The sequence below is a fragment of the Nomascus leucogenys genome, chromosome 7b (genome assembly GCF_006542625.1).
Source record: "Nomascus leucogenys isolate Asia chromosome 7b, Asia_NLE_v1, whole genome shotgun sequence".
Classification (NCBI taxonomy): Eukaryota; Metazoa; Chordata; class Mammalia; order Primates; family Hylobatidae; genus Nomascus; species Nomascus leucogenys.
The window spans coordinates 76,850,485-76,870,229 of NC_044387.1; positions in this window are offsets into that span (position 1 = coordinate 76,850,485).

Genomic DNA, 19,745 nt, shown 5'->3' on the forward strand with positions numbered 1-19,745 from the left:
TTATTCTATCCCAATAACCCCCGAAGTCTTAATCTCTTCCAACATCAACTCTAAAGTCTAAAATACAAAGCCTCATCTATTAATAGATATCATCTAAATTAGTAATGAATGAGACTATAATTCATCCTGAGGCAAAATTTCTCTCCAGCTGTGAACCTGTGAAACCAAACAAGTTATGTGCATTCAGAAAATAGTGTGGGACAGGCATAGGATAGACATGTTCATTCCAAAAGGGATAAACAGGAAGGAAGGAAGGGGTGCTGGGTTTCAAGAAAGTCCAAAACTTACTGGGGCAAACTTTATTACCTTTTAAGGCTCAAAAATAATCCTCTTTGGCATGCTACTCCGTCTTCCAGGCCTACTACGGTGGTAATGTCAGTCCCCTGGCTTGGTAGAGATGGTCCCACAGTGGCTCTCTGCCTTAGCCTTCTGCTGGGTTTCCACAGATCTTTTGGTCTGGGTCCAATGCCCTTGGCTCACCCAGGCTAAAATCATAGTCCCATGGCTCCAGGTGGTCCTGTGTTTTGAAACCTAGGTGGAGGCAGCTGTGCCCTGAAGGCTCATGCACTGTGGCCTGTGATGGGAATGGCAACCTGATCATCTCTGAATCACCTTCAGAGCTATTCTTCCCTTGTCTTGAGAATAATATCTGGCCTTTGTTGAGATGACTGATAAATACTAATTTCCTTATCAAATGGACAACCGGCGACATTCATAGTGTTCTCATTTTTTTGCAATATTGGTAGGCTAAGTTTTTTTTCAAATCTTTAAGTTCTGCTTTCTTTTTACTGAAAAATTCTGTCTTTTAGCCATTTCTCTCTTCTCACATTTCACTGTAATCATAGTATAATACAGCAGCTAAGCTGCTTCTATATTGGCTTTCAGTTGAAGGCAAGCCATACTTTCACCACTTTGCTTAATAATAGCTTCAGCTAAATATCCAATTTCATCACTCACACTTTCCACCTTCTACAAAACACTGGAGCATGAACACAATTCAGCCAACTTCTTTGTCACTGTGTAACAAGAATCACCTTTCCTCCAGTTTCCAACAGCATGTTCATTTCTGTCTGAGGCTTCATCAGAATGGTCTTTACCATCCATATTTCTATCAACATTCTATTCACAATTACCAAAGTATTCCTTAAAGAGATTGAGGCTTTCTCTATAGTTTTACTCTTTCCTGATTCCTTATGAGAATCACCTTTAAAGGTCCATTCATAGTATTGTAAGTTTTTTTTTTTTTTTTTTTAAGTTTGCACCTCAGAACTCTTCCAGCCTGTAGTCATTATCCAATTCCAAAAGCACGTCTACATTTTTAGGAATTTGTTAGAACATCACCTCCATTTCTCAGTACCAATTTCTGTCTTAGTTTAGGTTGCTATAGCAGCATACTGTACACTTAATGCCTCAGAAACAACAGAAGGTTATTTCTCAAGTGTCAAAACCCCAAGATTGAGGCAATGGCAGATTCTAGTTCACAGATGGTCATCTTCTTGCTGTGGTCACATGGGGGGAAGGGGTGAGGGAGCTCTCTGGAGTCTCTCTTATAATGGCACTACTTCCACTGAAGAGGGCTCTGCCTTCATGAACTAATCACCTACCAAATATTTTCCCTCTTCAAATACCATCACATTGGGAATTAGCATTCAGCATATAAATTATGGAGACATTAACATTCAGTGTATAGGACTTCATCAGGATTAAAAGTGATTTACCCACTACTGTTACATTAGTACAGTGTTCTGTATTTTTTTATATATGTATCTTTACCAGTGAGCTATACACTTTTATGTTCCTCTGTAGCATCTTTCCATTTTATCTTGAGGAACTCCCTTTAGCATTTCTTTGTAAGATTGGTCTAGTGGTAGTGAATTCCTTCAGCTTTTGTTTATCTGGGAAAATATTTATCTTCGTTTTTTTTTGAGGAACAGTTTTGCATTATATTATTCTTGGTCAGCTGTTTTTTTGTTGTTGTTAGTGGGTTTTTGTTGTTGTTGTTGTTGTTGTTGTTGTTGTTTCTTTGTTTTTTTTTCCAGCATTTTGGATGTATTATTCTATTCCTTTCTGGCCTGCAACGCTTCTGATAAGAAATCACTTATTCTTATGAAGATTGCCTTCTATATGAAAAGACATGTTTTTTCTTGCTGCTTTCAAAATCTCCATTTGTGTTGAACTTTTGACAATTATGCTGTTTCTAGGTGTGGACATCTTTGTATGCATTCTCATTGTGTCATTTGGTCTTCTTGTATCTTGATGATCATTTCCTTCCCTAGATTTGAGAAGTTTTCAGCCATTATTTATTTAAATAAGATTTGTATCCTTTATTCTCTGTCTTCTTCTGGGACATCCATAATATACATGTTGGACCACCTGATGATGTCCTGTAAGTCTCTTAGACTTTCTTCACTGTTTTTCTTTTTTTTTTTTTTTTTTTGTCTTCGACTCAATAACTTCAAATGACGTGTCTTAAAGTTCAGTGATTCTTCTCCTTGATCAAATCTGCTTCCTCTCATGAATTTTTCAGTTTGGTTACAGCATTGTTTAGCTCTGAATGTCCTGTTTTTTGTTTTATATATTTTCTTTCTCTGTTGAAGTTCTCCTTTTGTTCATTTGTTTGACCTCCTTCATATTTATTTTGAATTCTTTTTCTGATAATTCACATACCTTCATTTCTTTAGTAACAAATTTCTGAAACCTTATAATGATCCTTTCAGTTGAGCCATATCCCCTTTTTGTTCATGGGTCTTGTAACTTTGTTTTGGTATTCACGCTTTTTAAAAAACAGCCACATTTCCTAGTCTTTATGGGTAGGCTTTGTACAGGGAACGACCTTCACTAATCAGCCCAGCTAGAGTTTCTGGAAGTCTTTTAATACTTTTCTGTTTCTGTGGACTTACGTGTTTAGATTCTTAATTAGGGGGATTTGGTAGTTTTTGTTTTTTAGTGTATATTCTTTTGTTCTCTCTCTTGTCTATGCTAGATCATGGATTCTGTGAAGTAGCAGCTCCTTTTTTATCATCAGCAGAGCCCCAGGCATTTAATGTACGTTAGAGCTCATCAGTTGGACTAGACTGCATTCATTCAGGTAGCCCCCTAAAAAGACGGGACATTAGTCACTCTCTCTAGTCTTCTCTTTACTCACAGTAGGAGAGGCTGGTGAGCTGTATTGGCCTATACAGAGGAGCCTCTGGAGTAACAGCAACCCACTCAGGTCTTTTTTATTTTTGTTTTTGTTTGTCCTTGTGGCTCCCAGGCATATAGAGCTATGTTAGGTCCCATCAGCACACTGAGACAGGCTAAACAGAAGCCTCTTTAGGCAGATGCCCTTAAATATCAGAACATTAAATGTATAGTCCAGTGTTCTCTTTACCTCCCTAGAAAGAAGCTGGGAGCTGGGACTTTCCTCCCAATCATGTGGTACTGTCCCAGGGGCAGATGCTGTGGCAAGAAGGTGCCACAAGTTTTCCTACCAGATTTGATGCAGCTAGTTCTGTGCTTTCTTCAGTTGTAACAGACACTTAACTAGCTTCTGAATTTCTCAAAAAGATAATATATCTGTATATTGGTGTTGAATTGGTGTCTGTCTCTGCATGAGGAAGAAAGATCTAGAGCTTCCTATTCTGTTATGTTGCTGATGTTATTAAGGGCTCTTCATTTTATTGGTACATAATAAATACTGATTACTAGATTCCAAATCATCTATTGAAAGTATACAGTGAAGAAGTTATTTATATATAACAACAAAAATGTGTTTCAGAGTTAGAAAAGTATATTAAAATATATAAAACTGTATAGTCAATGTAAGTTTTGTAAACACATGTAATACTCAGACATGTATGTACATATACTTACATGCATATATTATTACATATGTAGAGGAGATCCCAGAAAAAAATCATCAAAATGACAAGACAGAAATATTAGCTAATTTTAATTTCCGTTTTTATGATATTTCATTTTTAAAACATTCTATAGTCCACATGAGCTAGTTTTTTCTTTCAAAAACTTAATAAATATGTGTTACTTGAAGGAAGAAAGGAGGAAGAAACTGGATTCAAAGAGGACATTTGAAAGGAAGAATCTTTTAATTACTTTATACCATTAATTCCTATTTTGTCAAGGTCATATCATGGTGTGACATTTGTAACTTACTTATTCGGCATGCTGACTGAAATGTACTGCTGAACAGCTATAACATGGCTTTTAAAAAGGATTAGAGCTAAATTATTCATGCTACGAGCCGTATTGAGAGTTGATGGCCCCCAAATTAGAATGCCAGTACATGAATTTTATGCATGTTTCCTTTCCTTCAGAGAAACAGCTTATACAACTTACTGAATATAGCCACAGGTAAGAAATGCTGATAACATTTCCTTCTTGAAATGCCAGGTCTTTACAGTGGAGATAAGGAGCAAGATGTTGATGCCTTGCAATTTTATGTGCTAACAGGATGCTTCAGCACAGTATCCAGAGTACTGCTTACTATTACCATAAGAAAGACAGGCATTTCTTGACAAATGAAAATGTGTGATCTCACTGTTCATACAGAACATAATTAAAATACAAATACAAGTGCTAAATAGCATGGATTCCATATTATTTTTTAAAAAAATATTATTTATCACAGGCTGGGCGAGGGATTACTGAGATTTTGCATAGTCTGTGGAGAGAATTGATCATTTTTTCTCTAAATTATAAAAGAAAATATAAATACATGAATGTAGAACTCTTGATTAATAATAAAAGTAGTTTTGAGATTTTGCATATTAACTTGAATGCTTAATGAATGATCAGTTAACTACATGTGACAAGCTTAGGCCTTATTCATCTCAGTAAAGTCAACAATCAGAAATGGCATGAGGCTGAAAATACATCTTTATTAAGTAAGAAGTTTAGTCTTTAGCATCTAGTCAATGAAATGGCTTGCTCAGAGAATTACACTGTAATTCTACACAGCTATGCCTGGGCAATAGGATTATAGCTGACACAATACTTATATTACATTTCTTGTCTTTAGTGAAGTTAGGCAGCCTGGGCATTTTTCAAAGAAAATTACTAGAATGAGATAATGTACCAATTTTTTAATTAAGTGCAGTTCTAGAAACTGGAAACAAAGTTGAGGAAAACTGCAATCATACTTATCTGAAATTAGGAAATCTAGCTACAGTACTTTTACCAGTGATACAGAACTTAATACCAAACCCGGATCCGACAGCCTTTAAGATGGGTTTGAATTATATGCATTCAGTAAAAATGCACTGAAAGTGGAGCCTATCTTTATGGGTTGAATTCTTATGCTTGTTGATTGCATCTTCTATGAACTTTAACCTCGCACACCAATAAAGGGTCATTTACATAATAATTTTGGTTTGTATTACGTATGAGAAGATATTCAGGATGTACTCAGTGTAGCTTCGTTCCACAGACTGGGCAGGAATGCATGAGAAAGCGCAGCGAACTTTCAAACAGCTCCTGCATAATAAGTTAAGAAGGTAGAAAAAATGACTCCACACAGTGCTAGCTCTAAGCACAACTCTAAAATAAGAAGAATTTGTCCTTAGTCCATTCTTATTCTATTTTTCTATGCCATTTTTTTTCCTTCAGAAGGTGAAACTTCTTGCCTTGAGCCAGCTGAAAAAGTTCTTCATACATGCTTAGTCCTCCCAGACAGCCCCCTATGTTCTGACCTTCATTTTAGTTTTATTAAAATACATTTATTCTGAGCTGTATTTGCTACTTGTTTAAAGGCATTTTGGAATGGAATAAGCTAAAATATTCTTGCTTAAAGTATAATGAACTAATATTATAGTTAATTTTTTATGCTCCTGGCTAATCAGGGGAGCTTAGGAATGGAAAGATGTATCCAATTATTTCCACAGGTATTTGCTGAGTGTCTGTCACTTCCCCTGCACTGGAGAGGCTTCTGGAAGAATATATAAAACAATTAGCTGCCAACTTTCATAAAAGAGATCACAGTTTAATCACAATGCTACATGAATACAATTGAAACATGCGATAGTAGTTTGGTGCTAAAGGAATTCAGAGAAAAGATAAATTTGTGTTGACATGACAAAAAGTATCTGAAGATGGCAGGATCTGAGTCAGATTTTAGAGGATATATGTAGGAGAAAGTAAAGTGTTTGTAAGGCACAGGGAGGCCATGAACAGGGAGAGTTACCATACATCCCATTTTGTCTGGAATAAACCTAGATATGACTGTTGTCCCACTCTAATTTTTAATAGCTTCGCCTTTCACTCTCAGAAATGTCTCACTTGCACAATAGATGATATATATTTTCATGAGCAGGGCTTATCAATGGGATAGTGTAATACCAGGATAACTAAAGGAGAAGTACTTTTGGGGGAATAGAGGATCATAAGTTTGGACTGGGGGTGTTGAGCCAGGTTATAGGGGCTCCTACGTTTAGACATGATGTGGTAGACAAGAGGAAAATAACTTATTTTTGAGTTGAGTAAATGGCATAATAAAAGTGATCTTGAGAGATTAATCTAGTATAAAGTGACAATAATGAGTTGCATGTGTATATTTCTATTTATTACTTAGACCCTGGCTTACTTAATACCAAAGATAGCATAGTCCATGAAGTCTTGAGAAAAGAACATCAACTTTATATCTATAACTGTATCTTTGTTCAGTTACTTTCTGTCTTTACATATTTAGCCATGAACCGTCTTGAGGACCTTTAAATGATTAGATATTATGAGGAGGGAAATACTAAACATAATGAAAATATAACACATTGCCTAAAAATGGTGCTATTCCTATTTTTACTGATAGTTTTTTAGTGTATAATATACTTTAAAAAATAACTTTTAGAGCCTAGAGTCATGGAGATTATGAAGCCTTCTACTTTGGAATCCATCTGCGGAGAATTGACAGCAGTAGGCAGGAAAATGGTGAGTCATAATCATGTATGAGTAATCCCAACAAAATGTAAGATACAATAAGTAGAAGAAAAGAAAAAGAACAAAAATGATTGACTCTCACATATTTCTAGCCGTTAATATAAGAAAAATTTTGGTGAGATTCATCAATTTGGGCCATTTAAAATAAATGCACTGTACATTAACAGGTGATTTACTTGAACAATAAAAGTGCCACTTGTTGAGCACCTAGTTCATGTGCAGTAATCTTAAAAAAAAAAAAAACCCTACTAGGCAGTATTAGTGTCCACATTTTACAAGTGAAGGTGTAGCAGCTGTAAGTGGTGGAGTATCTGGCCCAGTGTCACTCAATAAGTGGAAAAGTCAACAGACTAAGGGGCTTTTCACCTGCAGAGTTCATTTAACCACATCACCCGGGCATCTCTACACCTGAGGTGAAATATTCAGGCTGGCCAAGACTTTCAAATATTAAAGAAAGTGTGTTACTGAGAAAGATTTAGGAAACTGGGTCCTCAGAATAATATCAGTAACTTGATGATTAGAACGATTAGGGCAGAATTCAAGAAGGAAAGATGGTTATGTAAAAATTTTTTATAACCGTATACTAATTTTAGATCTATTTCTTATGAGGAGCTGTAAGAACATGCCAATTGAGGAGACTATGTTGACAGAGCACTGCAATCTATGATAGTCACTTTACTCATTTAATATTATGACTCATGATTCTAAATGATAGAAGCTTATCATGTTGAGTTTCCAAATCTTTAAATCCAATATAACATTAGTTAAAATTACAAGTTATTTATTGAAACTTCATAAAATAACTATAGAGTTTCTCTGGAAAAGTAGACATTCATGAATAATTATTATAAAATTCTGAGGGAGAAAACCAAAATGAAAGTAATGGTTTGCCTGCCTAGCAAATGTTTCAATATACTTTATAACTCACCTTAACTTAACAACATGGCGTCACAGCACCAATTCCCAGGTCCAAGTAGAGAGATCAGAAAGATAGGGGAAAAGAAGCATTACAAACCAGGGGTGAATATAAAGATTATTCAGCAAATTGTGCTGGGCCAAATGATTTACTAGTTGGAAATAAGTAAAATTGTGTCCTCAGATCAGTCCTTAAAACAAAATACCAGGTGCATAAAATTTTTCGGAGGTAAAAATGAATCATAAAACTTTCAGAAGAGAGGTACTTGTTTGTTTGTTTTGTATAATCTTGGCATAGGACATAAAACCCAGAAATAATAAAAAAGAAAAAACTAAAATATGTTTATAGTATTTCTTTAAAAATTTACATTTGGAAAAATAATTCCATCAACAAAGATACAAAATTTGGAAAATGTGAAAAGTATAAATTTCAAAACATACAAACTATTCAATTTGTATATATAAGATGCAAGCCAGTATCCTTTATATAAGAAAGTACTTATAAATCAGAAGGAAAAGGGTCAAACTTCTGTAGTTTTTTTTAAAGTATGAAAGGTAAGGACAGAATAATGAATAGTGTCAATCAAAAGAAAATCAATAAAAATTTATGCAATAATGAAGTACTGGTATCATTGCTACTGCTATCATTATTGCTATTTCATATGCTATTCAGCTATGAAATCTGCAGAGAATACACAAATTGATAAGACTCGGTATTAGAAATATTTGGACAAATCAGAATTATATAGTGTTCATGGGAAGGTAATTTATTGATCAATAATTATAAATACTTAAAATCTTCAAACAATTTGATGTATTAATTTCATTAAAAAGTTTTTATGGCCATATTCACATAAATAAATATTCCATCATTGCTAATTTTATAAGAAGAAAAAAACATGGAAATGATCAGATCATAATTTTTAGGAGATTGTTTAAATAAATGTTACATTCACATAATGAATCACCAGGTGGTCCTTATAAAAGATGAGGTAAAATATTATAAATTAATATTGAAAAATGTCTACAATATTTTACCAATAAAGATATACTATTCTCAGAATATCACATATGGTATGAACTCATGATTTTTTTAAAAAGCATAATCTTATTTAATAGCTTAAATGCCTATGTTGAGTTACTGAAGAACATATTTGGAATGATATTCACGCAACACTCAACAGGCTACTTTGAAAAAATGGGGGAAGAAGAATTTATGGGGCATTAAGTATTTTGCTCTCTATCTAGGTACTATTTTTCTTTTAAATGTTAAGTAGATACAATTGATATTTGACTCTGCATTTAGATATTGTTTTCTAAAGTAATGTGCCTATAACCATTTTATAATGAAGGTAACCTTAAAATAGATTGATTTTATTTTAAATAATAAGCAGATATTAGTTTTTAAATTACTTTTCTTAAAAAATAACTTACTGTTATTTTTACATTAAATAAATTGAATTGAATAAATAGAATTAATTATTGAATTTTACACTTTTTCTCTGGTTATATTTTCTTAACTATCTACATTTTTTCTTTCTTGATCCCCTAGCAATATTAATATTTTAATTTAAAAGTCCATTTGTGGAGAAAAAATTATATATTGCCATGTAACTTTAAAACGTCATCGTCTTGGTAAAATTCTAATGACTTCTATACAGATATTACATATTGAGATAATATATGTGATAGCGTTATTCATAGCCTGAAAGATTTTTTTTAATTTACTTAAACTGAAATATTAGGCTACAAAATTCATTTAGGTTCTGAGTTCCTGGGACTGTATTTATTTTCATAGTTCAGCTTATACAACTTCTAAAGTCATAGTTGTCATGCAATAAATAAATGGTACCCAATGCATTGAAATAGTTAATTAACTTTCATAGGTGAGCAATGCACTCAGGAAGTAGCTTGATTACTAGTAAGGCAGCAAAATATTTACAAAGAGCTTTGAACTCTCCTAGTGAACCGGTGAGGTCATGTAATCCAACCAGGTGTTTTTGTTTAGTGTTCTTTTACTGGTTTATTAGGGAATAGGACAGAGAAAGAGAGAGACAGAGAGAGGAGAGACAGAGAGATCCATAACTTGTAGCCAACATGTAAACGCAGCTCTCACTTTCTCAAATAATATGGCATTTGAAACTGAAGCAATCTTTTTTGCTAGGGCACTAAAGATCATAGATACATCTTTATATATAAATATTTATGAAAAGATTCTAAAAAGTGTGGTTCTAATGATCTCATATGTAAGTTTCAATGTCTTACTAAATAATAACATTCAATTATAATCGATTTGCAGTTTTAGTGTTAATTTATATACCCTTCTAAAGCTACTAGTTATGTGAATCATCTGTGAAAAAATTACTATCTAAATCCAAGTATTTTACTAGCATTCAAAGCATTTTAAGAAAGCAAACTTTTTGAAGTGGTTTTCTATGATAAATCAATCCATATTTAGGCAACATCAATTTAATTTCCTACTTTAAATTTTAGGGTTTTTTTCGTGAAATTTAACTTCTTAAAATATTTCGGAACTGGAAAAATTATTTGTATGCACAAAACTTGTTCACATGGGAAGATCTACAGTGTTACACATTCTTATTATGAGGGTAATAGAACTAATCATATGTGTGGGAAGTAAAAGATGTATCATAGATTTAATATAATACAGGAAGCATGTGCCAGGTAATACAATCAAGTTTATTAACATAGTACAGAATTCTTTAAGATAGGAAGCTTTGCCAGAGCCACACTGAACAAACAAAATGCATAAAAGAATTGGCATGCCCAATCCAGTTAGCTAGGCCCACTGATTATTATAGCAGAATTGTCTCAAAAATATGTAATTTATTGATCTGATATTAGGTACCTATGAGGGGAGACCATGGAAGGCTTGCTTTTTCACTCTTCTCTAGGAAATTTTATGTAAAAAAGTATAATTCATAATTCGGTTCTTGGAATATGAGTTGAAGAGTGAATGAGGATCCACTGTTTATAGACCCTTCAAAATCAAACAATGAGGACTTCTAATTGTTTCAGAACCCTTAGCAATGATCATTGTCTAGATGACGTGACAAATATTTTACTCTCTTTTGGATCTTTAACTTCCATTTATGGTAAAATAAGCCTTCTTTATTATTCAGAGTTAAGACAGAAAATATTTTTATCTAATAGGCCACCCTTTGTTTGGATTGTGTTTCTGTACATTCAAGTACAGTAAGAGAAATAAAAATGTATACAATGTGACCCTGCATTTCTCAATTTCTCTTATGACTATAGACATTTCCAGGTGGTGTGGGCCAGTATTGACATGTATGCTAGATAACAGTGTAATTATTTTTCAGCTTTATTGAGGTATACTGGCAAATAATTATATACGTTTACACTGCACAATGCAATGTGTTGATATATGTATATGTTGTAAAATAATTACCAAATCAACTTAATTAGCACATCCATTACCCCACATAGGGATCTATGTGTGTGTGTGTGTGCATGTGCATGCATGTGTGCATGTGTGTGTGTGTGTGTGTGTGTCTGTGTGGTGACAGTATTAACTAAGGTCACCATGCTATACATTAGATCTCTAGAACTTATTCATTCTTTCTCAATAAACTTTGTACCCTTTGACCAACATCTCCTCATTTCCCCAGCTCCCCAGCCCCTGGCAACCAGCATTCTACTCTTTGCATCTATGAGTTTGACTTTTTTCAGATTCCATATATAAGTAAGACCACATAGTATTTGTCTTTCTCTGCCTGGCTTATCTCACTTAGAATAATGTCCTCCAGGTTCATCTATGTTGTTCAAATGACAGGATTCCTTCTTTTGAAAGGCAGAATAATCTTCTATTTTAAAAAAGATGCATGTGATTTTAAGTGAATAACGTGCAAGATCAATTGCAATGAAACTATAAAATGTGTGTAGCTTTCTCTTTACATTTATATATGGCAGGGTAATTGATTGGGACATTAATTCTGACAGTTCTTGGTATAATCGCTCTCCCTCCATTTCCAATAGTTAGAACATATGCTCCCTTCCCTCAGGGGAAATTAAAGACAGGTCCCTTCCTTACATTTGTTATTGAATTTCCCTACTCTTGGAGAGGATTATCCTGGGTTAAGAGAAACAGAATCTACCCAGGCTTGGAGGGCTGCAGAGGTCAGGATGGGGCTTCAAGGTTAGAGGCACTACTTTACCTTGAAGCTCGTGAAACTTACTCTTTGGCTCTTAGGTGGAAGAGAGTCTTCCAAGTCCTGAACTTAATTTCAAAATCATATTTTTTCCCTAAACTTTTTATTCTATATAATATTGACATTGTAAGGTACACAAATCCTAAGCAAATTATTACCAATACATATTCATGGCAACCCCCACCCAGATGAAGATGAATAATTTATATGTATATATTTTCGTTTTTCAAAGAGATCTTCCCAAACTATTTAAGTTCAAGTCCCCATAACACTTGGATCCTTCCCCCATTCAAGGTGTTACAAGTGAAAATTGATAAGACCTGAGGTGAAGGTAAGACTGTCAGAAGATCACTCTCTGCATGGTGTACCTAGAAAGGAGAAGGTTGACTGTCATTCAACAAGATTATTGGGCACAAACTGGCTTCCTGAAAATAGTCAAGTCTTCATTATTTAAATACCCATATGACACTTGAATATCCTATACGTATTTGAATATCATATAGGCCTGGATGGTTTTCTCTAGGGATGTCCAATGGGAAGAGAAGACCAAAAGAAATTCCCTGCCATTTTACTGCCATGAAATATTAGAATGTTGGTAAAATTTAGGGAATGTGAAATGAACTCCAGTATAGAATAACATTTACGGCCAGCCCAATAAGATGGAAGCTTTCAGTTAAATTCCAGTTCTGTTAAAGAAAATAAAAGAATGTCTTTTTTTTTTTTTTTCGCAAACCTGAATTTGTGGAGGTCAATTTGCATTTGATTGAATGCTTAGATTAGGATGGAGTAACATCACCACCAAGAAAATCCTAAACTTAACACAGCAAACATGTATTTCTCATCCATATGGTGCCGGTTGTCCCCAATTCTTTGCTCATTATATTCATGAAGCGTCTCAGTCTGACAAAGACAGCCTCTTGATGTGTGTGTCTGTGATCAGGGCAGCAAAGGAAGGAAATGTGGTCCAAAGCACAAGGGCTCTTTAACTTGTGCCCAGAAGTGACATGTGTCACATGGCATCCCCTATGTTCAAAAATAAGAATTGCAGTCCTAACAGGTGCTTGCGTGAACAGCCCCAATGACCACCATAAAATTCATTCCAGCTGCACAAACTACAGCTTTTCAATTTTCCTCAAGGAGCTGTTTATATGCTAATGCAGAAAAGCGTGTATTACCTTTCTATTTAATTTAGAATATTCTCAATGAACATACTAATCTCTTTTGTGCACCATTTAACAGCACTTTCATTTTTCCTGACTGCCAACAGATAAGGTAATTATTGTTTTTCAATTTCTCACAGATCGCTTGGCACCGTAGACATTTTATCAGGTTTTAGAATTGTACACCAAGGAGATCTGTGTATATATTTAACTTCTTTTATTGTCTCTTGCAAATATACAAGCTATAGTCCCTTAGATGCTGATTTTAAGGAAGTGCTTTATAAAAGTTTTGGTGATTTATGCTTAATTTTGCATTCTGTTTTTATTAGAAACAGGCCAGTGGCTTCCAGTGTTAGAATTGGAATTTGGTTCACTGACAGTAAAATAACAACCATCTATCATAAACTGGCAATCCATTCTTGTTCTCTTCATTATTTGAATGTGGATAGGGCCCATAAAAATGAAAAGTAGCTTTCACACCCCAGAATAGACATTCCACTTACAACTTGAGAGTCAGTAGAGTGAGGTATTTAAGTACACGTGCTCAGAAGCCAGACTGCTTGAGTTTGAATCCCAGCCTTGCCACTGTGTGACCCTGGGCAAGTTGCATAAATTTTCTAAAATTCAGTTTCTTGATCTGGGAATGATAATATTAACCACCTCCATAGATTGCTACAAGTCATTGAATGAATTTTAAATGAATGAATGCTTATAAAGTCTTGAGAGTGTTTGCTACATAGTAAGTTCTCTATGAGCTTTTGCTTTTATTATTATTATTATTGTCATTATTTTAATTAGGGGAGAATATGACATTAATTTTTGCTAGTCAAATGATTTCATTGTACTATATAAGGTAATGTGACCCCAAAATATAATGTGACTTTATAATTATACACATTTACATATATATACATTTATGTGCATATATATATATATACACACATATATATATATATGCTGCTTTTAAGGAAGTGCACATACATACACACACATATTCCTACACACACACACACACACACACACATATACATACATACATAGATATATGTATTTAAGAAGACAGTGACTCTACTTGGTTCCAAATGAAGTTATTTTGGAAATGCTATTGTTGCAGACAGATAGCACTGATGTACATGTGCTACTTTTGCCCTATGGTTAAGAATAAAATATTTATGTTATCAGTTGCCACTGCAGTCCTAACTCAGCTGACTTTTATTTCATAAGCTTATTTTTTAATCAGCAACATGTTTTATGACTCATTTGTCAATAACAGTGTAGAAGTGCTGTGTATATGCATTCAGAACACTGATTTTTCACTGGACTGCCTTTATAAACAACACCATTTGTGAACTATGTTACCATGTATAAATTACTTAACATTTTCTGCCTCTTCTTCCAGGAAATAGAAGATAAATGAGCGTGTGTGTATACCCCCACACACATTGCTTTTAAAGAAGTGCGCATACATACACACACACATACATATATACATATATGTGTGCACATACATAATGTATATATGTGTGTGGATATATATGGACTGCAGCAGCAAGTGACAACATAAATATTTTATTCTTAACAGTAGGGCAAGAGTACCACATGTACATCAGAGCTGTCTAACTGTGACAGTAGAATTTCTAAAATAATTTCATTTGGAACCAAAGTAGATTCACTGTCTTCCTAAATATTGATACATGTATTAATGAAAATAATTTGTGTAAAAGTGTTTTCTTGATCAAAGTATTTCACACAGACTTGCTCATCCTTGCTTCTGTTTTTCTACTTTACATGTTTCTCTTTAATATACCTGGTTAAATTATTTTTCCTTTTATGTTTTCAGATGCCATATGTTCTAAAAATTAATCCCTCTGTTACAGAGATGATTTTTGTCTACAAATCCAGGTATCTTTAGAAATAGAATCTTGATCCTTGAATAGTCTCCCAAATGTGGAACATGCAGTTTATTTTCTGTAGCCGAGGTCACATCTTTGGGTTTTTTTCTGGGAAGTATATATCAGTGAAACAGTTAAGGATGGCAGCCATTTGCTTATGAGGTCTTAGGTTGTTGAAATTGATAGTGGCCTACATGGAGAGATTTGAAATTTTCTGACAGGTGTCTTCTGTCCCAAATAGTTTTCCTTTCTAAGCAATCACTGAAAATTCTCTCTCCTCATCTGGCCTGATCATGAATGAATTTCAAAATACACATTCATGTGTTTTAATTCATTTACTAACACGATTTTATAACATCTGCCATACAAAAGAGTGTCCAGAGATCTTGGAAAATAATAAGATAAAAGCCATAGTACTTGCCATTAGTGACATCACAATAAGGTAGTGGGAAATACAGCTAAAATGAACATTACATCAGTGTGTGAAAAACTATATGGTAACATATGGAAGCTGGCATGTGAAAAATTGAGGAAACCGTCCTGGAAATGTCATATTTTAGCTGAATTTTAAGAGGTAAATAGAAATTATGCTTGAAAAGAAAGTTTAGAAGAATATTCCTCTAGAAGGAAGGAAGCAACAGCAGGTGTAAAGACTTAGAGGCACAACTGTAATCCCAGCTACTCTGGAGGCTGAGGCATGAGAATCACTTGAACCCAGGAGGCAGAGGCCGCAGTGAGCCAAGATTGCGCCATTGCACTCCAGCCTGGCAACAGAGCAAGACTCCGTCTCAAAAAAAAAAAAAAAAAAGCATGACAAGTCCAGAAACTCAAAATAGTTGATGTTGGTTGGAGCACAACATGAGAGGTAGGGAATGAGGAAAGTTAAGCTGAAGAAGTAGGTGGGTGCTAGCTAGATCAGGGGTTGGCCAATGACAGCCTTCCAGCCAAATGTGGCATGACATCTATTTTTGTAAATAAAATGTTATTGAAGCACAGCCATGCCCATTTATTTACATAGGTCCACAGCTGCTTTAGCCCAATAGCAGAGTTGAGTGTATCAGAGACCTTGTGGTTGCAAGGCCCGAAATATTTTGTATTTGGCTTTTTACAGAAAATGTTTACTAAGCCCTAGGCTAGATCATGTGGGGCCATAACTGTCTTTCTAAAAATTTTGAATTTTACCACAAAGAAAGTAAAAAGCGATTGAGTAACTTTAAACCCAGGAGTTAGGCTTCATTGTGCAGAATGCAATGAGAGAATGGCAAGTCTAGGAGCAGAGATACCAGTAAAAAAATTGTTGTATGTGAAATTAGAGTTGAAGTCAAGAAAAAGAAGTTCAAATGAAAAGGAAATGATAGACTCAAGAAATTATAAACTGGTAAAACCATTGATTGGATATATGAAATATAGATATTGGATATATAGATTACGAGAAGTCCATGACAGTGAGGGGATTTTTGGACTGGGTTTCCAAAATACATTTGAACTCATTTATTAAAATAGATAATTTAGGATGGATGAATTAGAAGAGCAGTAATGATGAGTTCTTTTGAAACTTGTTGATTTTGAGGATATTAAGGAAAAATAAGTGGTAAATTCAAGAAGACATTTTTATATGTGGGGATGAAACTGGCAGGGAGTGCTAGATTAGAAATTTAGATTTAAATATTAGTTTGGTAGTTAAAAGCAGTTGATGAGATCACTGAGGAAGTTTATAAAACATCCAGAGGAAGTTGACTCGAGATTAAGATAATGTAATAGACTGAGTTTTAAAAGTAGAAGAAATAGCAGGAGAATGTTTTGGAATTCGAGAAAGGTCTTCATGAATGGAAAAGTGTCAACAGTGCTAAATGCTAGAGATAAGCTCAGTTAGATGACATATGAGAAGTGGCCACTAGATAATTAATGAGTAAGTTGTTAATAACATTAGCAAGAGAGCTTTTAGTATAGGATTTGTGGTGCAAACCAAATTGAGCTGAAGTAAGGAGTAAAAGCCAGGTAAGGAAGGAGAGGCAGTTAGTAAAATAACTATATTTTAAAAATTGACTATTAAAAAGAGAAAGGGGAAATGAAACAGAATAATGGCTCAGGAAAAAAATGTTTGTCGAGGTTTTGTTTGGGGATTTAACATTGTGATACGGTGCAGGGAAATCACGAGAGGAAGTGGAGTATAATGGAAATCCCATAAACCTTAGAGTTAGTGAGCCTTGGTTTGAGTCCCTCCTCTGTCCATTGTTAGTCTTGTCAACTTTAATTCTTCTGTTGCAGGATTTGCTGAATAATTCTGAGCTTCAGTTTTCTCTTATGTAAAATGCAGACAAAAATATCTTGCAGACATATTTTGAGTGGATTGAAATAATGTCTGAAGTATCAAGCAGAATGCTGTTATATAATAGGGACTCAATAAATAATGTTTTTATTTTTATTAATGAAATATTTCTATATACTCAGTTAATGCTAATGTAGGTTATATCTTGTTGAACCTATTAACTCTCAGACAACTTCAAGTACTTATAGCACAGAAACAGAAGGGCGAAAAAGAGATTTTACTTATTGCAAACTTGGGAAGTTGGAGTACAGTGGGATTGTCCTGGAAGGGGAAAAACTGAATGAACATTTCTGAAAAAAGGGTTTTTGAAAAGGGGTATGGCATTATCTAGGGCAAGTTTACTTTTCTCAATTTCTGTCTTCATAATGAACATATTAAATAAAAGTGTTGTTTGAACATGAAGATACTTCAGGTTACCATGATGTAAGTGCTTTTTATCTTTGGTCTAGACTATACTTGCTAATTTCTCATGAGTACCTGTGTGCTCAGAAACGTCTTTTTAAAATTTCACAAATTTGCAAAACAGGCTTTTAGTAAGACATCATCAGCTTCTTGGCCCTTACAAGGACATGGAAGGAAACTTATTATATTCTTTCCTAGACCTATTTACAAATCATTCTTGGGTCACAGAAATATCACAGCCATGAGTTCATCATTTTAAGGAAATTCCCTTTGCTTGAACATATGTTTGTCCCACAGTGCTGAGCTTGTAAATTCTTATGATTCCTTATTTGGAATTACCCTTCTGAGTCAAAACCAGACCACAAAATATGTCATGGTACAGACGAAACATAAGCAACATGCTACCAACATCCACTAAGACAACAAAAACAACTTACGGTAGAGTAACTTAGAAGAGAAACATTCTCAAACCAAGCAAGGCAGAAACCGTATACCTTTCTTACTCTTTATTCTTAACTTTGGACTAAATTCCATGTCAAGTTGAAAAATATAAATATTTTATCTTTTATCGTAGCAATTTTATCTGTATTGTAAAATCATCTTCATTTGTAAGACTCTGTTATGATAAAAAGTGCTTTTTCTGTCTTCCCATCTGCTCCATAAAGAAAACAGATATTCAAGGGAGCAACATTATAAAAAGTGCCTGTGTGTGGTCTGGGCCCTGCTTAATGTAGAATCAAAGGATGCTGTGGGACTTCAGTTCATTCCACTACTCCCAGACAAGGTTTCCTCTAAATCCTCTTGGACAGACTAGTTTATAAAGTGTCCAGGTCAGGCACTTGGATAGTTATCCTACCTAACTGCCAGGAGTTTCTTCTCAAGTTCAAGGTTCCCTTAAATACATCTAACAATTAAATCCTTATTCTGATATTAGACCTTAAATGGAGAATCTGTGGATCATTAAAAGCTTGTGATGAATAATTGTTAAGACTCTTCCATCATTGAACTGTTAATAACAAATCAGTGACCTTGTTGTATAACCAGACACTTTAAATGTTCGCAGAAGCTTAAAGAATGAAAAGGTAAATAAAAATAGAGAGGCAAAGTCCCAGGTTTGTGTGTGTGAGATAGCGAGGCAGTAGACATCTGGGAAAAAGTAATAGTGCAGTATCTAAGTGTAGGAATAATAGTAAAACTTTAAAGGATTTTTTTAAATCATGGAACTTTATGTTGAATAGAAACAAATCTTAATATTTCAGAAGCAGGATAACTAATATCTGCAAGCAAATTAGATGGACACAGATAAAATAATAGAAAGGGAGCAAATTCATTTTTAAGAACATAAATTTAGGTTTCTTTTGAATGATTTGCAGGTAGGAAACTAAGTTTAAAGTTTACTGTTTAAAACATGGATGTGCTCTCATTAGCAGAACACAAGTGCCTCTAGCCTGTTTATGAAGTTGTGGTGAGAACTGGCCAGGTAAGCAAAGGTGATGGAGGGGCCCAACTTGCCCCTTTGAAGTCTTACAGATTGAGAAGCATTAACAGCCAAACTTCAAAGAGCAATGCTTCATCATTTTTGTGATCCAATCACTGTATTCAGCTGCAATTTATAGGCTGGTGATATTAAACTGGGAATGGTTTAGTTGCTCCCAATTAAGCTTTGGAAATGAAATTAAAAGTTCAAAGTACTCAGCTGCCTGTAAAGTGAGTTGGCAAAGTTGAGAGAAAGCTGTGGTAGTTTGCTTTGAAGTTTGTTTTGTTTGTCAATGCATCTTAGAGAGTTGAATTAAATGGGAAACTTGCTTGGTTCTAATTTTTCTTTTAGGGCAATACAGTCTGGGTCAACTCACAGTTTATATTGGACTAAATTATTTTCAAATAGCAGGATGGAATTATATTAACTTAAAACTCCCTAAACACA